The sequence below is a fragment of the Trichosurus vulpecula genome, chromosome 2, assembly GCF_011100635.1.
Source record: "Trichosurus vulpecula isolate mTriVul1 chromosome 2, mTriVul1.pri, whole genome shotgun sequence".
Classification (NCBI taxonomy): domain Eukaryota; kingdom Metazoa; phylum Chordata; class Mammalia; order Diprotodontia; family Phalangeridae; genus Trichosurus; species Trichosurus vulpecula.
Genome location: NC_050574.1, coordinates 45,997,800 through 46,022,547, shown reverse-complemented (window position 1 = coordinate 46,022,547; position 24,748 = coordinate 45,997,800). Strand labels below are relative to the sequence as shown.

Here is a 24,748-nt window from a genome sequence, read left to right as displayed (position 1 = left end):
GCTGTCTCTATTTTTTAAACAAAGAAACCTGATGTAAAAATTTTTTGTTTTCTTTCTAATTTTGATTTGCATTGGTTTTGTTTATACAAAAACTTTTTAATTTCATGAAATCAAAATTTTCTATTTTACTTCCTGTCATCCTTTCTTTCTCTTTTTTGGTCACCAACTCTTCTTTTTGTCCAGAGATCTGACAGGTTTATTTTTCCATGCTCCCCTAACTTACTTTTGATTACCAGCTTTTAAGTCTAAGTCATTTATCAATTTTTATCTTATCTTGATATACAGTGTGAGATGTTGGTCTATGCCTAATTTCTACCAACTGCTTTCCAGCTTCCCCAGCAATTTTTGTCAAATGGTGAGTTCTTGCTCCCAAAGTTTGGATCTTTGGATTTATAAAACACTAGATTACTATAGCCATTTACTACTATGTCCTTTGTACCTATACTATTTCCCTGACCCTGCACTCCTGATTGTTCTGATGATCACTGCTTTGTAATATAGTTTGAAATCTGGAACTGCTAGACTGCCTCCCTTCAGACATTATTTTTCATTGATTCCCTTGGTATTCTTGCCCTTTTGTTCTTCCAGATGAATTTTATGACTGTTTTTTGTAGCTCCATAAAATAATTCTTTGGTAGTTTGGTACGGCGCTATATAAGTAAATTAGGTTAGGTAGAATTGTCATTTTTATTATACTGGGCTCAGCCTACTCAGGAGCAAGTAATATTTCTCTAATTGCTTAGATCTGTCTTTATGTGAAAAGTGTTTTGTAATTATCTTAATATAGTCCCTGGGTTTGTCTTGGCAGGTAGACGCCCAAGTATTTTATATTGCCTGCTGTTATTTTAAATGGAACTTCTCTATGTCTTGCTGCTGGGTGTTATTGGTAGCACATAAAAATACTGATGATTTATGTTCGTTTATTTTACATCCTGCGACTTTGCTGAAGTTGTTAATTGTTTCAACTAGGTTCTTAGTTGATTCTCTAGGGTTCTCAAAGTACACTATCATATCATCTGCAATCTTGTTTTATTACTATAGCAAGCATTTCTAGTACAGCATTGAATAACAGTGGTGATAATGAGCATCCTTGCTTCATTCCTGATCTTATTCAGAAGGCTTCAAGTTCATCCCCATTACAGATGTTTTGCTGTTGGTTTTAGACAGATAATAATCATTTTAAGAAAGGCTCCATTGATTCCTGTGCTTTCTGCTGTTTTTAATAGGAATTAGTGTTGAATTCTGCCAAAGGCTTTTTCTGCCTCTATTGATATAATCATGATTTTTGTTGTTTTTGTTACTGGTATTGTCAATTATTCTGATAGTTTTCCTATCTGAATCAGTCTTGTACAACAAAACTCACCTGGTCATAGTGTATGATCTTTGTAATATACTGCTGCAATCTCCTTGCTAGTACTTTATTTAAAATTTTTGCATCTCTTCTCAGCACTACAATGATCCAAGCCAATTTCAAAAGACTCATGATAGAAAAAGCTATCTACACCCAGAGAAAGAACTACGGAGTCTGAATGCAGATCAAAACATACTATTTTCACTTGTTCACTTAATTGTTTTTTCTTTATGGTTTTTCCCTTTTCTTCTGTTTCTCCTTTCATAATATGACTAATGTGGAAATACATTTAACATGATTGCACATGTAAAACCTACATTAGATTATTTAAAAAGTGAATGTTGAAAACTATCTTTACATGTAATTGAAAAAATAAAATTCTATTAAAAATACAATTTTTGCATTGATATTCATTAAGGAAATTGGTCTGTATTTTTCTTTCTGTGTTTTTGCTCTCCCTGGTGTAGGTATTAAAACCATATATGTGTCCTAAAAGGTATTTCGTAGGACTCCTTCCTTATCTATTTTTTTTTTCAAATACTTCCTATTGTATTGGGATTCTTTAAATGTTTGCTAGAATTCACTTGTAAATCCATCTGGTCCTGGGGATTTTTCCTTAGGGAATTCATTGATACCTTGTTCTAAGATTGGGTTTACTCTGCTGTTAAACAGGGCAGTTTATATTTTTCTAAATATTCATCCATTTCACTAAATTGTCAGTTTTACTGGCACATAATTGAGCAAAATAATTTCTAAAAATTGCTTTAATTTCATCTTCATTGGTGGAACACTCACCCTTTTCATTTTTGATACTGGTAATTTGGGGAGGTTTTCTTTATTTTTTCTTAATATGCTTTTACTTCATAGGATATCAACTTAGTTACTTAGAAAATAGAATAAACTTGGGTACTTTTTGGTTAAAGTACAGTTACTTGTAATTGTCAAAGTGAAACTGCAAAAATATGGATTCAGTTGAGTTGAGAAGAGCACAATGGGCTCCAAGATCAAATGCAGAGTAATTGTGAATAATTAATCAAATAGTAAGGCATTCAAAGGGTCCTATGGGAGTCTACTTTGGGTTCACTACAACTCAGTATTTCATTAACAAATGTGAAGACAGGATTCTGAGATACTAACTGCATTTTTTAGTGATACCATATCATTCTGGGAAAAAAAGCAAAATTTTAGAAGAGAGAATTAAAATACAGTATTTCTGGTAAACTGAAATGATAAGCTAAAAGCATTAAGATAAATATTCAATAAACAAATATAATGCATTGACAATGGAAAGAAAATATGAAACACTCCTCAGCTAAGTCTAATGAGCAGGACTTGATATGTGGTAGCTTTCCCCACCTCTTCTATTTCATATTCTATTTATTTTTCTTCATGCCTCATAGTGTTTTGTTTCCCGCACAAGTACTACGTTTATTAGAATTTGTTTAATGTTCCCTTCCTAATCTTTCCCTGACAGATTTCAAGGAATCACCTGATTTTTTCTCTTCTCAGCACGCTTCACAGCAGTTTAAGGTTTACAGAGTGTTTGCAGTTACACAAAGCTAGATTAGAACCCAGATCTCCTGACTCCAACTTAACAAATGACAGAACACTTAGAACTCCATGAGCAACATGTTAGGAACTAGGGCTAGGAAATACAGGCTAGCTAGCTACAGAGCAATATAAATCGTCAAGATGTGGATTAGTTATTCTACCACATGATAAAAATACTGGTTTACTAGGTGCCTTGCGGCACCTAATTTTTCAGAGATACAAAGAACATGGCAAGTTTAAAAATACTTAATACTATTTGGAATAAAATACTAAGCATTAAAAGATCCATAAAAGATTATGAATATTCTGTTTCAAAGAAAAAAGGGAGGATAATATTGTGTAAATTTATGAAGATTCTTTCAGATTAACTGAGAAATTCTTTGGATTCTCTCAGAAATGAAATAAATATTATTTCTGAAGTACTATGTGAAATGTTATACATACATTCAAAATTAAATAAGTTCACAGTTTCATACTCAAATCCTTCTCCTCTTTATTATATAATAAAATGTTCACATTTATTGATGTTAAGTTCATAATAAAAAAGAAAATATTTTAAATAATTAAAATAAAGCTTAACAGTTTTTACAATCTATTCCAGTCCTCTCCTGAAAATTTGCTGATGGATTTAACAACTTCTTCTCTACAGGAAAATGAACTCAATCTATTTCTAATTTATCAACAATCCATTCTTTGATCTTCCCTCTAGCACCTTTCCTCTTTCCAAATTAACAACTATAGCCCATGACTTTCTCTCAACCCAAAAGTCTCTTTGTCTCTTCTTGGATTTGGCTATTTGGTTAAGTGGGGAGGAGAGGAAGGGAGCAGGGGGAGATGTGAGAAAAGGAATACTGCTTAAGGGAATAGGATTCTACATTTATTTCAATTCTATGCATTTAATCATTTCCCTATGTCTCCATTCTGCACATAAAGTCTCTCTGTTGGTTTTCAAAGTTTTACAATGTTTTTTCTGATTAAAAAGGTCCTCTCAAACACATAGGCAAACCTAAACCATATATATAAATGATTATTTTGACATTATGATCTACCACTGATCAAAATGTATCACCAAAACAAGAGAATTTGCTCAAATAATTATCTTGACAAATGATACACTTAACGTTACTTGTTTCATTTTTACTAATAACTGCAAAAAGCCTAAAGGCTTCCTTGTCTGCTGTGAGAAATCAAAATCCTGCTCCTTTGCCAAAAATCTAAAAAACTTATAGCTCATTGCCATGTTTTCTAATTATGTGAATGTGTATTAGTGTCCTTTACCTCTTCCATAATCTGGATTTAATTATCTATTGTGTAAAGGTTCTATCATATCAACCAAGCAAGAATTAAATCCAAGGGCCTGGTTTTCATCTTGACTTCTCTCAGACCACAACAGACCTTGCACAGAGTGGACACTTAAGAAATGTATGTTGAAGAACATTCTTTACAAATGGTATACTACAAAGAAAACTGTGGACTGCTCATTTCTCAGAAGACAAGGAGTCAAGTATTATGACCCATGATGCTTCAATGCACAGATTACCTGACCTGGACCACAGTGAGTCCACTCATATATATAAATGCCTAGAACCACACCTTCCCAATCCCTACTGCAAATAACCCAGGCAACAGAGTCTGGATTAAGCTCTTAGGTCTACAGTGCCAAGATTCTTTAGTTGTGGCTGCAGCCAAAGGTCGTAATAAACATCTATGAGAGTTTTGCATTCACCAACTATCAAAGCAATACTGGGAGTTTGCTAATAAACCAATGGTGCAACCCTATTATACGGATCAGGAACAAAAGACTGAATCTCTCTAAAGGTGAGTCATTTCTGAATATGTCAAATATTTAGGATAATGAACACAAGTGAACAATGATGAAAAATGTGGTAAGTCATACTCAAACTATTTGTCAGGCAAAAATCAGTCTCTTGTCAACTCGTTTTAAAAATATTAAAAGTGAGGAAAAGGAAAAGACTTTGAATTTTAAAAGACTCAGTATGATGATTTACATTAACCACAAAATATACTTCAGTACTATAACTCATATTAAACCAGGTCAAAGCATATCAGAAATTTTAAGAAATGGAAATAAAAATAACCATTATACAAAAAGCTGAAATTATTAGGTTTTCTTTAGGAGAAAATAAAGTGTCACTTTAAAGACCACATAGGGGAATACTCTGGGAGGAAAACATAACTATCTCAAGTACAAAATACATTCCATATGTTAAGTCTCATTAAATATTTGAAAATAGAATTAGAACTCTAGCAGATATTGGAACTCCAAATATACAATGAAACACAATTTTTTTTCTACTTCAAATTGGGGAGAATAGTGTGTGCAATTCCCCCCCACCCAATGGCTTGCCTAGCAGTTAGTTGGTACAGTGAATAGAGCGCTAGGCCTGGATTCAGTTAGCCCTCAGTTTAAATCCAGTCTTAGACATTTATAAGCTGTGTGACCCTGAGCAAGTCACTTTTGCCTCAGTTTCCACATCTCCTCATCTGTTAAATTGGGATAACAATGGCACATACCTACTAAGATTGTTATCAAGACTGAATGAGATAAAAATTGTTAAGTGCTTAGCATAGTAGCATCTAGCACACAGTAAACACTCTATATATGTTAGAATATACATAATAATATACAAAATATTATTATTACTTTTAAAGATAAGTATTTGGAATGTCATATATATATATATGTATGTATATATCACTTTGGAAGCATAAAGAGATGAAGTCTTTATCTAACAGGTTTGTCAAATCTTCCTTAAAATAACCAAAAGAATCAATCCACAGGCTTAATCAATTTATTTCACTGAAGACATGTCTGTCTCTGATCCGTATGTATGTATACAGTCAAACAAGATACTAATTCCAAAGTCCAGAAAAATCCCTCAATACTAAAAAAGCCAATTCCAATAGTTATAAGATAACCTCACTTCAGCTCTAAGAGATCGTGACTACCAGTAGAATGAACTACTAGTAGGGACCTGATCCTAACTTGGGATATAAATGCAAATTATTCAATTAAACAAGATCAGTGATATTTCACCAATATGAATATTCCTACCAGCAATGCAGAATGCAACCCATGTGCCAGGACTTATACATCATACCTTTCCAAGAAAATTCACCCAAGCTGGAGCTTTCCTTGGTTTTTAAAGATGTTAAGCAGATATTAATGGAACCTATAAAGCTGTCTTTCTTCTTACCATATTCTTCTTTGATCAATTATTTCTTTGGTAACATCCTTTACTCCAATTCTCCTACAAAATTCCTTATTTACAACGTATTGCAGTCTGCACCCATCCCTCCATCCAACTCTCCATTTTCTTCTGGGTAGATATAGTTTCTCTTCTGAGAAACAGTGTTCTTTCATGACTTGTAACCACATAACAACAATGTAAAAAATGTCATCATTAATAAGATGGGCTTGATGTCAGTGAAAGAACTTCAAGCTCGTTCTCCTCTTTTTCAATGCAGGATACTCATTAACCAAATAATTTTATCTATCCCATAGGTGAGGAATTCTACAGGTTATCCATCCAACCACACACAGTCTGGGCAATAAGCATATTTCATCTACTTCATTTTTTCCTACGTGGTGGTTGATGTTGAGTCATGTCCAACTCTTAGTGACTCCCTTTGAAGTGTTCTTGGCAAAGATACAAGAGTGGCTTGCTATTTTCTTCTCCAGCTCATTTGACAGATGAGGAAACTGAGACAAATAGGGCCATACAGCCTATAAAATGTCTGAGGACAGATTTCAAATCAGGAAGACGAGTTTTCCTGTTTTCAGGCTTGGCATTCTATCCACTGTGCCACCTTGCTGACAGGCAAAACTCTTGCATGATTATGGCTCTCATATAGGAGCACTTTCAATGTTCCATGATGTCACTCACCAAGAAGATTAGCTAAAGAACCTCACCATTCCTCATAAGGAATGTTTTTTCAACTTTAACCATATTTTAGACCTCCAAGACACTGGAGAATACCTTTGGAAAGCATACATCTATCTTATTATTTATGTGATCACTGCATTGTCAAAAAAAAGGTCATCTTTACTGTTACAATTTTCAAGGAATCTTGTAGAATTTTAAACTATATGAAAGGCATATTAAGAGGCACCTTGTTGGAAGAGACAATTTCTTTAAGTCAGTGATTTACCCTACTGAATCAAATGCTTTTTATTACAATCAACAAATAATACACAGAGTGAAATCTTATATTTCTCAACATCTTTAAGTATATTATATGATAATAATAAAACAAAAGCCTTCCTTTCAACCTTCCAACATCCTTGTAATAAATACATGTGTAGAATAATTCCACTAATATTTTGGAATGATAGGAAAATAGGTGTATGGGTTGGCAGTTAGCATTCACTGATCACTCTTTTATCCACAATAAGATACGAGATTTTCTTCCAAGTCTGGTATCTTTCTCTCCTTTAGATACTTTGCAAATTGATTCCTCAAGTTGTTCTAGGTTCAGCTGCCTTTCCCATGTTTATTACCTTCAGTGCAATTTCTACTTTATCTATAAGCACATTCAAATCTACATGTTTAAAGTTACAGTTATCCTTGTTGGTGAAAAGGATTCATGTTAAAAATCTTTTATACAAAATATTCACAGTAGAACATTTGTAGTAGCAAAGAATTGCAAAGAGAGCAGATGCCCATCAATTAGAGAACAGCTAACCAAACTGTGGTCCAGCTTGAGTATAGTGGAATGTTACTGCACCATAGAATACAAAAAAATCATAGTTACATGAACAAATGCAAAATGAAATGAACAGAACCAAGAAACAGTAAGCATACTGACTACAATAACATAAGTGGAAAGAACAACCCCCACCACCATTGATTCCACGCCAACCTGAAGGCTGTGTAGATGAATGCCATGGCCCTAAAGAAGAGATGAGAAAATGTACCTCTCTTCCTTCTTTGCAAAGGTATGGGACTAGAAAATATGGGGACTATGTTTGTGTCAATATCTATCTATATGTGTGTATATACATTTATGTGCTTACATATTTATATGTGTATCTACATATATACATACTGTAAGTGTATATGTACGACACATAAACACACACACACACACACCCTGGAAGTCTACTTGCCAAGACAAACCCAGAGACTATAAGAACATAATTATAAAACACTTCACACAAATAAAGAACTAAAGAGAAATATTAATTGCTCATGGGTAAGCCAAACCAATATAATAAAAATGAAAATTTTACCTAAGTTAATTTACTTATTCAGTAGCATACCAATTAACCTATCAGAGAATTATTTTATAGATCTAGGAAAAACAACAAAATTCATCTGGAAGAACAAAAGGTCAAGAATATCAAGGTATGAATGAAAAAAAATGTAAAGGAAGGTGGCTTAGCAGTTCAAGATTTCAAACTGTATTACAAAGAGGTAATCATTGAAACAATCTGGCACTGGCTAAGTAGTGGAACTGATTACATACACAATATACATTAATAAATGACCACATTAATCCAGTATTTGATAAACCCAAATCTCTAAGCTTTTGGGGCAAGTACTTGACATCTGACAAAAAATGCTGGGAACACTAGTCAGAAACTAGGCACAGACCAACATCTCATACTGTATACAAAAATAAGGTAAAAATGGAGAAATAATTTATAAATAAAGGGTGATCTAGAGTAAATTAGGGTAACGTGGAAAATATACCTGTCAAATCTATGGATAAAAGGAAGAGTTTAAGACCAAACAGGAGATGGAAAGGATGATAGGAAGTAAAAGGAGTACTTTAGTGAAATTAAAAGGTTTTTGTACAAGCAAAACTAATGCAGCCAAAATTAGAAGAAAAAAACAGGAAACTGGAGGGAAATATTTACAGCAAGTTTCTCCGATAAAGGCCTCATTTCTCAAATCTATAGCTAAATTTATACAATTTAAATTTATTTTTAAAAGTGCCACTTCCCAATTGATAAATGGTCAAAAGATATGAAAAGGAGGTTTTCAGGGGAAAAAAATCAAAAGCTACCTATGGTCACATGAAAAAATGCTCTAAATCATACAAGAGAAACGCAAATAAATTCAAACAACTTTGAGATACCACCTCACAACTATCAGATTGGCTAATGAGACAGAAAAGGAAAATTTCAAATGCTGGAGGAGATATGGAAAAATTAAGACACTAATAGACTGCTGATGTAGTTCTGAACTGGTTCAACCATGGAACTATGCCTAAAGGGTTATAAAACTGCATAACATTTGATTCAGCAATACCACTACAAGGTCTATATTCCACAGATTTTAAAAGGGGGTGGAGGGTAGGGGAGAGGACCTATTTGTGCAAAAATATTTCTAGCAGCTCTTTTTTGCGATGGCAAAGAATTGGAAGAATTGGAAACTGAAGAGATGCCCATCAATTAGGAAATTAGCTGAAGTAGGATTGTGATGAAGTAGTAGTATGCTATAAGAAACAATGAATAGGAAGACTTCAGAAAAACTTGGGAAGTCTTACATGAACTGATTTAAAGTGAAGTGAGCAGAAGTAGGAGAGTATTGTACACAGTAACGGAAATATTCCGATCAACTATGAAAGATTTAGCTACACTGATGAAACAATGATTCAAGACAACTCTAAAGAACATGTGTGTGTATTTTCTTTTGCAACATGGCTAATATGGAAATGTTTTGCATGACTTCAAAAGTATAATCAACACCAATGCTTGCATTCTGGGTGGGGCAGGGAGACATGAGAGAAAGAAAGTATGTATCAACCTAGACTGACTCTGTGTGTATATATTTAAAAAATATTTTTATTTTGTTATTCTTTGTTACAAAAGATGGCTATCCGAGTAAGGACAAATAGGGCTATATTTGAAAAAGGTGATATAAAAACAAAAGATATTGATAAAAAAAATTTAAGATTATTTGTAGATCTTTTGTCCTTCTAGTTTTATCCCTAAATTTGCCAACAAACACTTATTAAGTGCTTGTAATGTGCCCAGATGACTTTGTTCCATTGGATCCCTTACCAAGCTTTCATCGGACTGATTTTTCCTTCATGGTTTTGGTTTTATGAGGTACTCAATCTTCCATCATCCTCCACAAGATTTTTTAAAAACAAGTTTATATTCTAAATCAGCGTTTCTCTTGGCTTCCATGTCTCTCCACTTGGCAAATAACATAAATGTTTGCTGGCTGAAAAAGCAGTTTTTAATCTTTTTTGTCTTTTTATGGCAATTGATTTGTATCAGTTAAACTTATGTATGAAATTATCATAATCAACACTAATATCCTTTCCTCTATCCATCCTCCATCTTTCAGTATAAGTATAAACTACGTCTTAATAGGTCAAGTTGGAACTGTTTTAATTTCCTGAAACTTTTTTTTCATTTTTTCCTTATAGCTAGCTATTCATTTTTATCTTTACTCTAAGAACTTTTGGAATGACTTTAGACAAACTAATTCAAGAGTGACTCCCATATCAGTAATTTGTCTGTCAAAATTATATCAATTTTATTTCTGAGTATTTGGTAATTACCACATGTACCACATATATTAGATGGTATAACATGATAGAATGCCAGTCAGCAGCCAACTACAATAAGTGGCTCCCCTTTCCCTCCTTTCACTCTTTTCTTAACTCCTTACAATCTGGCTTCCCCATTTGTTCCACCAAAATGCTCTTTCCAAAGTTCACAATGACCTCTTAATCACTAAAATCTTTACTCTCTCAAACCTCTCCCTAGGTTGTTGATCCCCCTCTTCTCCTTGACACTTCTCTTCTCTCTAGGTATTTGGAACACTACTCTCTCTCTCTCTCTCTCTCTCTCTCTCTCTCTCTCTCTCTCTCGGGTCTCCTCCTACCTCTCTGACCACTTGTTCTCAGTCTCCTTTACTAGAATCTCATCCAGATCATGATTTCTAACCATACATATCCTACAGGGTTCTGCCCTGGGCCCTCTCCCTTCTAAACTACTTCACTTGATGATCTCACCAATTCCCATGGATTTAATTACTAATACTACCACTACATCATCATCAACATAATCACCACCACCACTAAGGTACGTATGCGGCACCTGCTACTTGTCAGGCACTGTGCTAAGCACTTTACAAATCTTAGCTCATCTGATAAGACAACCCTGGGAGGTAGTTGCTATCATCCCCATTTTACAGATGAGGAAACTGAAGCAAAGAGCCATTTAGTGACTTGCCCAAGGCCACACAGCTAGTAAGCGTCAGAGGCCAGATGTAGCCGCTGGGTCTTCTTGACTCCTAAGTCCAGCACTCTATCCATAGCACCTTTGCAGCACCCCATAGCATCTCTACGCAGATGACTCTTAAACGTACTTATCCTACCCTAAGCTCTCACATCCTGAATTGTCTTTTAGACATCTCAAAATTTTAGACATCTAAAAATCAACATGTCTAAAACAGAACTCATTATCTTTCCCCCAAACCCTCTCCTCCTCCTAACAAATTCAAGGGCAACATCACATTTCCAAGGCCCTCAGGCTCCCAACCTAGGAATCATCCTTCACTTGTCTCACCCTCTCATCCCTCATATCCAATCTGTTGCCGAGGTCAGTCAATTTCACCTTTGCAATACAATCTCTTCTCTCCTCTAACACACCTACCACTCTAGTACAGGCCTTCATCATCTGGACTACTGTAACAGCCTACTGGTGGGCCGGCTTGCCTCAAGTTTCTTTCTACTCCAATTCATCGCCCATTTAGCCACCAAAGTAGTTTTCCTAAAGAACAAAGCTGACCTTGTCACCCCACCCCAATCTCACTAACTTCAGTCATTTCCTATCACCTCCAGAATCAAATACATTATCTTCTATTTCATCTTCAAAGTCCTTCTTAACCTAGCACCCTCATACCTTTCCAACTTCTTACACTTTATTCCTTACCACATACCCTTCAATCCCATGACACTGGCTTCCTCAATATTCCACAAACAAAGACACTCCATCTCTCAGCTCTAGGAATTTTTTCGGACTGTCCCCCATGACTATGCTTCCTCCTCATCTCTCCCTATTGGCTTCCTTTCAGTCTCAACTAAAATTCCACCTTCTACAGGCCATTCCCAACAGCTCTTAATTTTAAGGCCTTTGCTGTCTTGATTATTTCCTACTTTCCAGGTGTAGAAACTACTTCCAAGGAAAGTTGTAACTGAGGTCAGGTTACCCAAACTAATTAGGGGCAAAATCAAATTAGGATAATTGGAATCAGTTTCTTGACTTGAAATCCAAAGCTACTTTCTATCATACCATACTACATTCTCCATAGGAAGAAGTTTCCCCATATAAACTGAGAAATAAACAGTGTCTTTCACAAGTAAATGTTATTCTCAGGAATTTATTCTGTACTCATTTAAAACTAGGGTGATTTTATAAAATGGACCAGTTTACTTTCTAAGGCTATATAGGTGCTTCTAGATCAGCATAGAACCCAATGGAAGCCTGATAAGTACACATGTGCACTTACCATCAGGTTCCTGTAGGGTCCTACATGGTGGCTACTGCCAGCTGGATCCTCCACTTGGTCTAAACAAGAAAGATACAGGAATGAAACATAAGGAAAGTGAAATGGAAACAATAACAATGAATATAATGAAGAACAGAACAAAGTTATGTAGATATAGAGAAAAGAGCAACACACGGAAAGGTGAAAAAGAAATCTGAATGCAATAGCCAGAAAACAGCCATGTAATCTATGACACAGTGGATAGTGCCAGGTCTGGAGTTAGGAAGAACTGAGTTCAAATCCAGCCTCAGACACTTACTAGCTGTGTGACCCTAGGCAAGTCATGCAACCCTGTTTGCCTCTGTTTCCTCATCAGTAAAAAGAACTGGAGAAGAATGGCAAACCACTCCAGTATCTCTGCCAAGAAGATCCCAAAAGGGATCAAGAAGAGTTGGACACAACTGAAAATGACAGAACAACAATAAACCTATAGCAATAAGAGTTGACATTAGGATAAATTATGGCATAACATTGCTTAAGTTTGTATTTTGGGTTATTAAGATCAATTTAGTTTCTTGCTATCCTTCAACCTATTTATCCTAATGTCCATATCACTTTACATTAAAATAGGTTCATTTTTGACAACTTAAGGAAAACAGCTTAGAGATCTTCTGGTCCAATCCTCTCATTTTACAGTTAAAAAAAACTGACTGAGGTCTTGAAAAGATAAATGACTTACCTAAAGTCTGATAGCTAATAAGTGGCATGGCAGAGCTGGGACTCAAATCCAGGTCTTCTAATTCCAAGTACAGTGTTCATTCCACTCTAGCAAGCTGCCTCTTGTAGAACATATACAATAAAATTCCTATACTCAGAGCTAAGGACCTCAGAGAGCTCCTATGTAGCCTTCTCATTTTACAGCTGTGGAATCTGGGGGTCACAGCAAATCTGAACCTCCGAACAACTGGTCTAATGTTACATATACTTTCTAGAGTGCTTTTATACCTATGATCTCATTTGGTTTAAAATACAGTACAGTACAAGAAAACTGAATTTAAACAAAAAGGAGCACCAACAATAAATTGTTCAGATTGCAGAAAAACATTTCTAATAGTTTATGGAGTTTATGGACCGAAAACTTCCAAGTATTCCCTTTAAATCAAGGAAAAGGGGGAAAAAATTAAGACAAAATGTCTAGGTTCTTTGACAAATGGTCAAGTCAAAACCACCATGCATCAAATGCAAAGACCTACCTGGAAATAAGACGGTGATGATGACTCATTTTTTAAAGAAGAGTGCAGCAATATACCTCCAAACAACTGGGCAAGAAGTTGCACAGCTGAAGGCACAAGAGACAATCCCAGGTGTAAAACATGAATTGCAAGTCTTACAGTCAAACCATAAGACGACTTAGGTAAGAAAGTAACTCTGCCAAAAGCTATGGGTGACACATGTACAAAAATATTTATAGCAGTTCTTTTTGTTGTGGCCAAGAATTGGAAATTGAGGGGATGCTCATCAATTGGGGAATGGCTGAACAAGCTGTAGCATATGAATGTAATGGAATACTACTGTTCTATAACGAATGACGAGTAGGGAATTTCAGAAAAACCTGGAAGACTTTACATGAACTGTTGCTGAAGTGGGCAGAATCAGGAGAACATTGTACACAGCAACAGCAACATTGCATGATGACTAACTTAGCTCCTCTCAGCAATGCAACAACCTAAGACACATAATCGAAAATACTGCCCACATCCAGGGAAAGAACTTTGGAGTCTGAATGCAGATCAACACATACTATTTGCTCTTTCTTCTTTCTCGTGGCTTCTCCCATTGGTTCTAATTCTTCTTTACAATATGACTAATGTGAAAATATGTTTAATATGAATGTATACCTATAGCCTATATCAGACTGCATGCCATCTTGGGGAGCAGGGAGGGGAAGGAGAAATTTAGAACTCAAAATCTTATAGACGTGAACGTTGAAAACTAAAAATAAGTAAATATTTTTTAAATAAAAAGCTATGGGTTAAATGTTCCAGAAGATACAAAATCCTAGAATGACTACTCAAGTATCAACAAAAATAGATTACAGTATGTAGCTTCAGTTTCTCTATTGGTTGGTTTGAGATGAAATTTTTAAATTTCATTTACTAACTCTGAAAGCGTAACTCTTTTAATTTGGGGTGACTGCAACTATAAAGTATGAGATACAACTTAAGCACCAGTGCATTAGACTGACATGAAAGGTAAGTCCCTTGTACTGTTAACCATACTAATTAGTTAACAAAATGTGTAAGTAAGCAGAATAAGTCCAAAACTATTATTCACCAAAAAAATCTTGGCAATGAAATCAAAGAATGGGTATAAATAAAGGATAAAAGATGGCAGGCCAAAGACATCAACGGAAAAAATGAACAAGATAGTTCTTCTATAGTTTAAAAAAATCCCATTTTGACTCTTTTCAATCTCACTTCCATCTGTAACATAGTACTGGAATGGAACTTAAAGGCTATCGATAACCTCTTGTCCTCAGTCTTCACTCAACTTGAACTGTTACACATAACTCTGCTTGAGAAACCCTTCTTCAAATTCTTTCCTCCCTCTGGCCTCTGTAATACAGATTCTGAGTTGGAAAAGGCCTTCGAAAAACCCTTGGGTCCAATACACACGAGAAGCCAAGTGGAAAATCTTTATTTATCCCTACTAAACTCCAATCTTACTAGACTCAACCCAATACTGCGGCATCTCAAAAAAAATTTTGGATCTTGACTCTGCCTTTCAATGTTTTTTTTTTTGAATGCTTTTCTGATCAAAAAGCATCATAATTACTCTTAAATGGGTATGATAATCAATGGAGGGCCACCACATCAATAATAAAATCTGAATGCTGAATAAAATTCAATAAAGTATGAAAAAAGAATGTAATCTCCTTAGGGAAAGGGATTTTCTTGTTACTGTTTGTGTCTTTAGCACTTTAGCACAGTTCTTGGCACAGAGTAAGCAGTTAATAAATGCTCTACCTATGAATCTATTTATATTTTTATATATCTGTCTATCTTTTCTCTGCAATATGGAGTCCCTGCTTAGGACTGAGCTCCCTTCAGTAGATCTCTGAACCTTGAATTTCTCTGATCCCCTGGTTACTGATTGGCATCGCTCTTCTTCCATCCAAATCTGAGAACTTCAGAAGAGGAGGGACAGAGAATCTAGAAATAATGGAATAGTCAGTCTATCACGATTTGGTTCCGTTGGGTTGTAGAGCCAGAGGAGGCATGATATAGTCCAAAATACAATATGCACTGGCTACATTGAGGTCATCACAGTAAGCGAAATTGGTCTGTGGGCAGTGGTGGGATTCAAATAAATTAACAGCTGGTTCTCTGCCCTAATGATCTTTTTTTATTGTAATCTGTGACTTAGTAAGCATTTATTAAATACTAGACAATAGTCCAAATAATGCATAAGTTACTAACCATGTGAGTAGGGAGAAGATCTCAAGTTTTTATTTTTGCTCATCCTATATTTGACACTTCACAGAATTTTTTTTTCTTCAAGTTTTTTTTTTTAATTTATTTATTTATTTTTAGTTTACCACACACGGTTCTACATAGTTTTGAGTTCCAGATTTTCTCCCCTCCCTCCCCCCTCCCTCCCCAAGACGGCATGGAATCTCATCTCATATAACTGTCATGTATAACTTCTCATTGAATTAATTTATGCACTGTCAAGTTATGGAGAAGAATTTTGACCAATGGAATGAATCATGAGAAAGAAAAAACAGAACAAAAAAAAAAAAAACAACCCAAAAACAAAAACAAAAGAGAAGCAAAACAAGGCAAGCATGTAGTGAGCCTCGATCTGTATTCAAACTTCACAGTTCTTTCTCTGGATGAAGATAGCATTCTCCATCGTGAGTCCCCTGGAGTTGTCCTTGCCCCTTAGGTTGCTGAGAAGAGCGCAGTATATCAGGGTTGGTCCTCACGGAATCCATATATCTGTGGCTGTGCACGACGTTCTCCTGGCTCTGCTCCGCTCACTCAGCATTATGTCGTGTAGGTTTTTCCAGGTTGTTACGAAGTCTGCATCATCCCCATTTCTTATGGCACAATAGTATTCCATCACCTTCATATACCACAGCTTGTTCAGCCATTCCCCAATTCATGAGCATGCCTTTGATTTCCAATTCTTGGCTACCACAAAAAGAGCTGCTATAAATATTTTTGTACATATGGGTCCTTTTCCCGCTTGTGTGATTTCTCTGGGATACAACCCTAGAAGTGGTATTGCTGGGTCAAAGGGTATGAACATTTCTATAGTCCTTTGGGCATAGTTCCAAACTGCCCTCCAAAATGGCTGGATCAGCTCACAACTCCACCAGCAATGCAACAATGTTCCAATTTCCCCACATCCTTTCCAGCATTTATCATTCTCCTGTTTTGTTATTTTAGCCAATCTGACAGGAGAGATGTGGTATCTAAGAGTTGTTTTGATTTGCATTTCTCTAATCAGTAGTGATCCAGAGCATTTTTTCATATGCCTATAGATAGCTTTAATTTCTTCCTCTGAAAACTGCCTGTTCATATCCTTTGACCATTTCTCGATTGGGGAATGGCTTGTATTCCTATATATTTGGCTCAGTTCCCTGTATATTTTAGAAATGAGGCCTTTATCTGAGATACTAGTTGCAAAGATTTTCTCCCAATTTTCTACTTCCCTCCTAATTCTTGTTGCATTGGCTTTTTTTGTACAAAAACATTTCAATTTGACATAATCAAAATTATCCATTTTGCATTTTGTAATGCTATCTCTTGTTGGGTCATGAATTCTTTACTTTTCCATAAATCTGATAAGTAAACTATTCCTTGCTTTCCCAAATTACTTATAGTATCAGCTTTTACTCCTAAATCATGAACCCATTTTGACTTTATTTTGGTATATGGTGTAAGATATTGGTCTATGCCCAGTTTTTGCCCTACCATTTTCCAATTTTCCCAACAGTTTTTGTGAAATAGTGAATTATTAGCCCAGAAGCTGGCCTCTTTGGGTTTATTAAAGAGTAGATTGCTAAACTTGTTGATTTCTCCTACTTGTGTACCTATCCTATTCCACTGATCCACACCCCTGTTTCTTAACCAGTACCAGGCAGTTTTGATGACTGCTGCTGTGTAGTACAGTTTAACATCTGGTGTGGCTAAGCCACCTTCTCTAGCATGTCTTTTCATTAATATCCTAGATACTCTAGACCTCTTGTTTTTCCAAATGAATTTTGTTATTTTGTCCAGCTCAGTAAAAAAATTTTTTGGTAGTTTGATTGGTATGGCACTGAATACATAGATTAATTTAGGTAAAATTGTCATTTTTATTATATTAGCTCGGCCTAACCATGAGCAACTGATATTTTTCCATTTATTTAGATCTGATTTTATTCGCGTGAAAAGTGTTTCATAGTTATGTTCATATAGGCCCTGGGTTTGTCTTGGCAAATAGACTCCCAAATATTTTATAGTGCCTTCAGTAACTTTGAATGGAATTTCTCTTTCTATCTCTTGCTGTTGGGCTTTGTCAGTAATGTATAGGAATGCTGAGGATTTATGTGGGGTTATTTTATATCCTGCAACTTTGCTAAAGTTGTTTATTATTTCAAGTAGTTTTTTACTTGATTCTCTAAGATTCTCTAGATAAATCATCATATCATCTGCAAAAAGTGATAATTTGGTTTCTTCTTTTCCTATTCTAATTCCTCCAATTTCTTTTTCTTCTCTTATTGCTACAGCTAATGTTTCTAGTACCAAATTGAATAATAGGGGTGATAATGGACATCCTTGTTTCACCCCTGGTCTTATTGAGAATGCATCTAGTTTATCCCCATTACAAATAATGCTTGTCAATGGTTTTAGGTAGATGCTATTTATAATTTTGAGGAAGGTTCCACTTATTCCTATGCTTTCTAGTGTTTTTAATAGGAATGGGTGTTGTACTTTGTCAAAGGCTTTTTCTGCGTCTATTGAGATGATCATATGGTTTCTGCTAGTTTTGTTGTTGATATGGTCAATTATGCTAATAGTTTTCCTAATATTGAACCAGCCTTGCATTCCTGGAATAAATCCTACCTGGTCATAGTGTATTATTCTCGTAATGAGTTGCTGCAATCTTTTTGCTAATATTTTATTTAAAATTTTTGCATCAGTATTCATTAGAGAAATTGGTCTATAATTTTCTTTCTCTGTTTTAACTCTACCTGGTTTGGGTATTAGTACCATATTTGTGTCATAAAAAGAATTTGGTAGGACTCCTTCTTCACCTATTTTCCCAAATAGTCTACAAAGTATTGGAATTAGTTATTCTTTAAATGTTTGATAGAATTCACATGTAAAACCATCTGGCCCTGGAGATTTTTTCCTAGGGAGTTCGTTGATGGCATGCTCAATTTCTTTTTCTGATATGGGGTTATTAAGAAATTTCACTTCCTTCTCTGTTAGCCTGGGCAGTTTATGTTTTTGTAGATATTCATCCATATCTCTAAGGTTGTCAAATTTATGGGCATACAGTTGGGCAAAATAATTCCTAATTATTGTTTTGATTTCCTCTTCATTAGAGGTGACCTCACCCTTTTCATTTTTGATACTGGTAATTTGATTTTCTTCTTTCTTTTTTTTTAATCAAATTGGCCAAAGGTTTACCAGTTTTATTGGTTTTTTCATAAAACCAGCTCTTTGTTTTATTTATTAATTCAATAGTTTTCTTGGTTTCAATTTTATTAATCTCTCCTTTGATTTTCAGTATTTCTAATTTGGTATTTAATTGGGGGTTTTCAATTTGCTCTTTTTCTAGCTTTTTCAGCTGTATGCCCAGATCACTGATCTCCTCTTTCCCTATTTTATTCATGTAGGCATTTAGAGATATAAAACTTCCCCTAAGAACTGCTTTTGCTGCATCCCATAAGTTTTGGTATGTTGTTTCATTATTGTCATTCTCTTGAATGAAATTATTAATTGTTTCTCTGATTTGTTCTTTGGCCCACTCATTCTTTAGAATTAAATTATTTAGTTTCCAATTAGTTTTTAGCTTATTTTTCCATGGTACTTTATGAAAAATGATTCTTATTGCATCATGATCTGAAAAGGATGCATTGACTACTTCTGCTTTTCTGCACTGGATTGTGAGGTTTTTATGCCCTAGTACATGGTCAATTTTTGAGTATGTGCCATGTACTTTTGAGAAGAAAGTATATTCCTTTTTATCCCCATTTAGTTTTCTCCAGAGGTCTATCATATGTGCCTTTTCTAAAATTCTGTTTACCTCCTTAACTTTTTTCTTATTTATTTTGAGGTTAGATTTATCAAGTTCAGAAAGGGGGAGGTTGAGGTCTCCCAATATTATAGTTTTGCTGTCTATTTCTTCCTGTAACTCCCTTAACCTCTCCTCTAAGAATTTGTATGCCTTACCACTTGGTGCGTATATGTTAAGCAATGATATTGCTTCATTGTTTATGGTGCCTTTTAGCAGGATATAATGTCCTTCCTTATCTCTTTTAATTAGATCTATCTTTACTTTTGCTTTGTCTGAGATTAGGATTGCTACACCTGCTTTTTTTACTTTAGCTGGGGCACAATATATTTTACTCCAGCCTTTTACCTTAACCCTACCTGTATCCCCCTGTTTCAGATGCATTTCTTGTAAATAGCATATTGTAGGATTATGGTTTTTAATCCATTCTGCTATCTGCTTCTGTTTTGTGAGAATGTTCATCCCCTGCACGTTCAGGGTTATGATTTCTATCTGTGTCTTTTTCTCCATCCTAATTCCCCCCTGTTTATGCTTTTATTTCTCCCTTTCCCCTTCTCCTCCTCAACAAAGTTTTGCTTTTGACCGCCGCTTTCCTCAGTTAACCCTCCCTCTTTATTCCCCTCCCTTATCTTACCGTTACCCACTTGCTACTTCTCCTCTCCCTTCTGACTACCCCCCCCTCCCTTTTTCCCCCCTTACCCTACCACTTCCCGTAGGACAAGTTAGATTTCTAAACTTATCAGAGTATGTTATTCCCTTCTTGAACTAGATCAGATGACAGTAAAGCTCAAATACTGCTCTTCTCCCTCCCTTCTTTCCCTCTACTATAATATGTTTTTGTGCCACTTCATTTGCTGTAATTTACCCTTTTCTACTACCTCCTTACCGCTTCCCTCATAGCCCTCCCTTTATATCTCTTATTTATATTTTATATCTTTACATCAGTTAATTTATACAGGCATTCACAACCTATGTATATCCCTTTCATTTGTCATAATAGCTGTACCATTCACAAGAATGACTTATATATGTATGTGTGTGTATATATGTATATGTATGTATATATATACATACACACACATACATAAAAAACATACATAAGATGATATAATCCCACATAAAGATGTCAACAACCTGCCCTTATTGATTACTAAGGGATGTGGGGTTTTTCCCCCTGGTTACCTTTTTATATCTCTCTTGAGTTTTGTATTTGGAGATCAAATTTTCCATTGATTTCTGGCCTTTTCTTCAGGAAGGTCTGGAATTCCCTTATTTCATTGAATGTCCATCGCCTTGCCTGGAAAATTATGCTTAGTTTTGCTGGGTAGTTAATCCTTGGTTGTAGTCCCAGCTCCTTTGCCCTTCTGAATATCATATTCCAATTTCTCCTATCTTTTAATGTGGAAGCTGAGAGATCCTGCGTAATCCTGACTGTAGTTCCACGATATTCGAATTGCTTCTTTTTGGCTGCTTGCAGTATTTTCTCCTTGAGTTTATAGCTCTGAAATTTGACTATAATATTTCTTGGTGTGTCAGTTTGGGATCTCTTTCAGGGGGTGATCGGTGAATTCTTTCAATGACTATTTTGCCCTCTGGTTCTAGGACCTCTGGGCAGTTGTCTTTGATAATTTCTTCGAAGATACTGTCAAGGCTCTTTTTTTCATTGTGGATTTCCGGTAGACTAATAACTCTCAAATTGTCTCTCCTGGATCTATTTTCCAGGTCAGTTGTTTTGCCAATCACATATTTCACATTTTTTTCTATTTTTTCATTCTTTACATTTTATTACTTCTTGGTGCCTCATAGATTCATTAGCTTCCACTTGCTCAAGTCTAATTTTGAATGAGTTAGTGTTTACATTTTGCTTTTGAGTCTCCTTTTCCAATTGGTTGAATTTGCCTCTCAGGGTGTCCTTTTCTCTCTCTAGATTCTGAATCTCTGTATCCTTTTCGCCAATCTTATTCTTTAGGGACTTGATTTCATCAGTGAATTTTTTTTCCATTTTTTCCATATTTTCTTTTAGCTCCCTAATTTGGTTTTTAAAATCCTCCTTTAGCTCTTCCAGCAGTGCTTTTTTGGGCTGGAGACCAGTTCATATTACCTTTTGAGGTATCTGATGTATCTACAATGTCATTCCTATCCTCTTCTATGTTGGTATTTTGATCCTGCCTGTCTCCATAAAAAGAATCTATTGTCCTCGGTTTTTTTGTGTTCTTCATGTTGGTTTGCCTTTTGCTGGCTTTACAACAAATTTCTAGCTTTGGGCCTCAGGGCTTTCTGTCCCAGCTTTCTTATTCTGGGGGTTGTGAGTCTAGAATTATAACCTTCAGTTTCCTGAGGTGTGGGGGAGGAGTCTGGCTCCCTGGCGTCTCACTCCCTGTGGGTGCTCCCCAGCACTTGCTTTTCAGCAATGGTCTCAGCTGTTTGTTGTTTGAGCTGATGTCTGGCACTTCCCCTGGGGGAGCAAGGTTACATCTGGGCTCCTGGCGTTGACCCCTGCCGACTCTGCCCCATGCGACTAATGAACTTCTGCTATTTGACCACTGAAGCCCCACTACTTTCTGCTCAGTTCCAGGGTCCTTTTTTTTTTCCGAGGGATTCTCTGGGTGGGGAGGGGAGGGATTAGAGCTATTTACCTGGACATTAAGAACTCCCAGAAGTTCAAGAAGCCGCGCTCAATACGTTTGGGCTGCAAACCTCTGGAGACGGTGTTTCATGGGTGGCGTTGCGCTGCCTCTCGTCGCTTCCACAGACTGCCGTCCTGTGTTGGGAGGCCTGGGGATCTCCGCCGGTTTCGGGCGCCCAGCTTTCTCCCAGCCTGTCTCGCACGTGGATTTCTCAGCCAGCCGCTTCCGCCTTGGTCTGGAGCAGCTCCGCACCGAGCACGCTCCGAGCCTACAGGTTCATGCCTCCGGCCTTTCAGACTCTCCTGGCTCGGAAATTTGCCCCACGCAGACTGCTCGCAGTTTCTGACTCTCTCAAATCTGCTCCAGTTCACTTTTTTATAGGTATCTGACAGACCTTGTGAGAGAGCTCCGGTAAGACGCTGCCTTCACGCGGCCATCTTGGCTCCGCCCCTGCCTTTCAATGTTACCTAGCCTTCCCCAGCTTTTCTCATCTGTGAATCTGGTAACCATGACAACTATGGCTTCACATAAATCATTCATTAACAAACATCTTTTAGAATCTTCATCAAAATAACAAGTCTTAGGGGTTATAATATAATCACCAATACAATAATGACAAGTACTAATTGAGTAAATTCATATTTATATAGCACTTTAAGGTTTATAAATCATGAGACTATATGACTAGAACAAGAATAATATCCTCAAAAAATATGATGAAGCAGCTATACAATAAGGCTCCTAATTTAGGTTCAGTCCCCCATGACCAAACAAGGAGTGCTTGGTAGCTTTGCAAAAACAGCATTTTTCAAGGACCTGGCAACTGCCTTTAATAGAGACAGAAGAACAGAAAAACTCCCAGAGAATTAGTGAATCATCTCTGTCAAAGGGAACGTCTTTTCTCTTCAAAGGTGGTATGGTAAATATCTTATGCACAAATAATAAAAATATGCACATAAGCAAGGCTAGATATACTACTACTTAACTGCGAATGAATATTTTTATAGGATCTTCTGATAATCTGAATTCAAGGTAGGAAATATCAAAGTAAATATTCAAAGTTAAGATGTGATTTTTTTATGTTATTCTAAAGCTTTACCCACAAAATCAAGGGCATAGCTAAACAATTATCTACTGAATTTGATCAATACACTATACTATACTACTTCATGTAATCTTTTAGGGACTCTCCTTGACAAATTACTGCCATGAGTCTCCCATTCAATCCTTAAAATTATAGCAGCTTCAGTTTCCACTACGCAACAGAAAATTAATTGATCTATGCCTTAATTACCAACTCCCACAAGCTTGGCCCTATTGGATCCTTCGCTAGTATTTTACTGCTAGGCAACTCAACCATTCTGAAAACTTTCTCCCTACTTTTAATAAACAAGCAAGGTTCCTTTTGTTTTCTGCACTGTTACGTTTCTCAAACTGACACACACATAACAGGCAGCCTCGCTTTGGAGAAAAGAGAGAATAATCTGCAGGAATAATATACTATCATGACTTGGATTCAGTTTCTGATAAACAATTCCATTACTGCTCATGACTACAATAGGGAAAATATGTAGTAATAACATTTTGGATTCTGTTCCTACTTCCTCCTGGTCATGTTTCTGACTTTCTAGACTTCAAGATCATGTCTCTACTGATGTCTCGCATCCTAGAATTTTCCTCCGTGCCTAGGGCCCTCCTCATCCTGGAAAATCCTACCATTCCTGTAGCCTGCTTACCCTGAAATATTCCTGTGTGGCCCTATACCACCCCACTTCTCCCCCACTGGGGAGTCTCTACTAGAGCCCCCATTCTGTAGAAAGGTCAAGGCCATCCACTTCCATTCCCCTTTCAGTCCTGTACTTAACCTTAGCAGACTTCGAAATAGTATTCCTGCACCAGCTACCTCATTCTTTCCATCCCCTTTCCATCTCCCATCTATCTTGAAGCTCCACGGGGGCAGGAACTTTTTTCAACGCTTGTATTTGTATCCCTATCACTTAGTGCTCTGCCTAGCACCCAGTAAGAGCTTAAGAAATGCTCCTTTCCTTCCCTCCTGCCTCTGTATCTAACTTTTTTCCCTCCCTCCACCCAAGTGTCATTATTTCCCAAGGCTCTATTTCAGTCAAGGAGTCAGGTAGTTTAAGAGAAAAAATGAACTCAGATCTTCCTGATTCCGGACCCATTCACTACAGCACCCAGCTGCTACTTCTCTGTGTCCTGAAGAATGAAACTACCTTAAAGGTAAGTCAGATGTCCATTAGATGCTTTGATTTTGCCTAAGAGAGCATTAGCAGATATCCAAATGAAGAACCCCATCATTACAGTATCATGCATCTATAAAGTGTTTAAAGCATTATATAAATGCCTGCTATTATCATGTCAAGTTTGTCATTTCTTTCTCCAATACCTCAATTAATTCTCTCTTCTTATCTAGGTGATTTGGAGCACAT

At 36.2% G+C, this 24,748-nt stretch overlaps 1 protein-coding gene across 3 annotated transcripts in view; it reads right to left on the bottom strand.

The window, feature by feature from the left end:
- The window catches only part of PRDM2 (PR/SET domain 2), a 210,939-nt gene that overhangs the window by 76,024 nt on the left and 110,167 nt on the right, over nucleotides 1-24,748 (bottom strand). Inside the window, exon 1 of one of the 3 annotated variants that reach the window (XM_036747095.1) lies at nucleotides 12,400-12,419. The exons of the other annotated variants lie outside the window; for them this stretch is intronic. The gene's annotated coding sequence lies outside the window, so the exon portion shown is untranslated. Of the gene's footprint in view, nucleotides 1-12,399; nucleotides 12,420-24,748 lie in introns of those variants that run through there. 3 annotated transcript variants of the gene reach the window in all.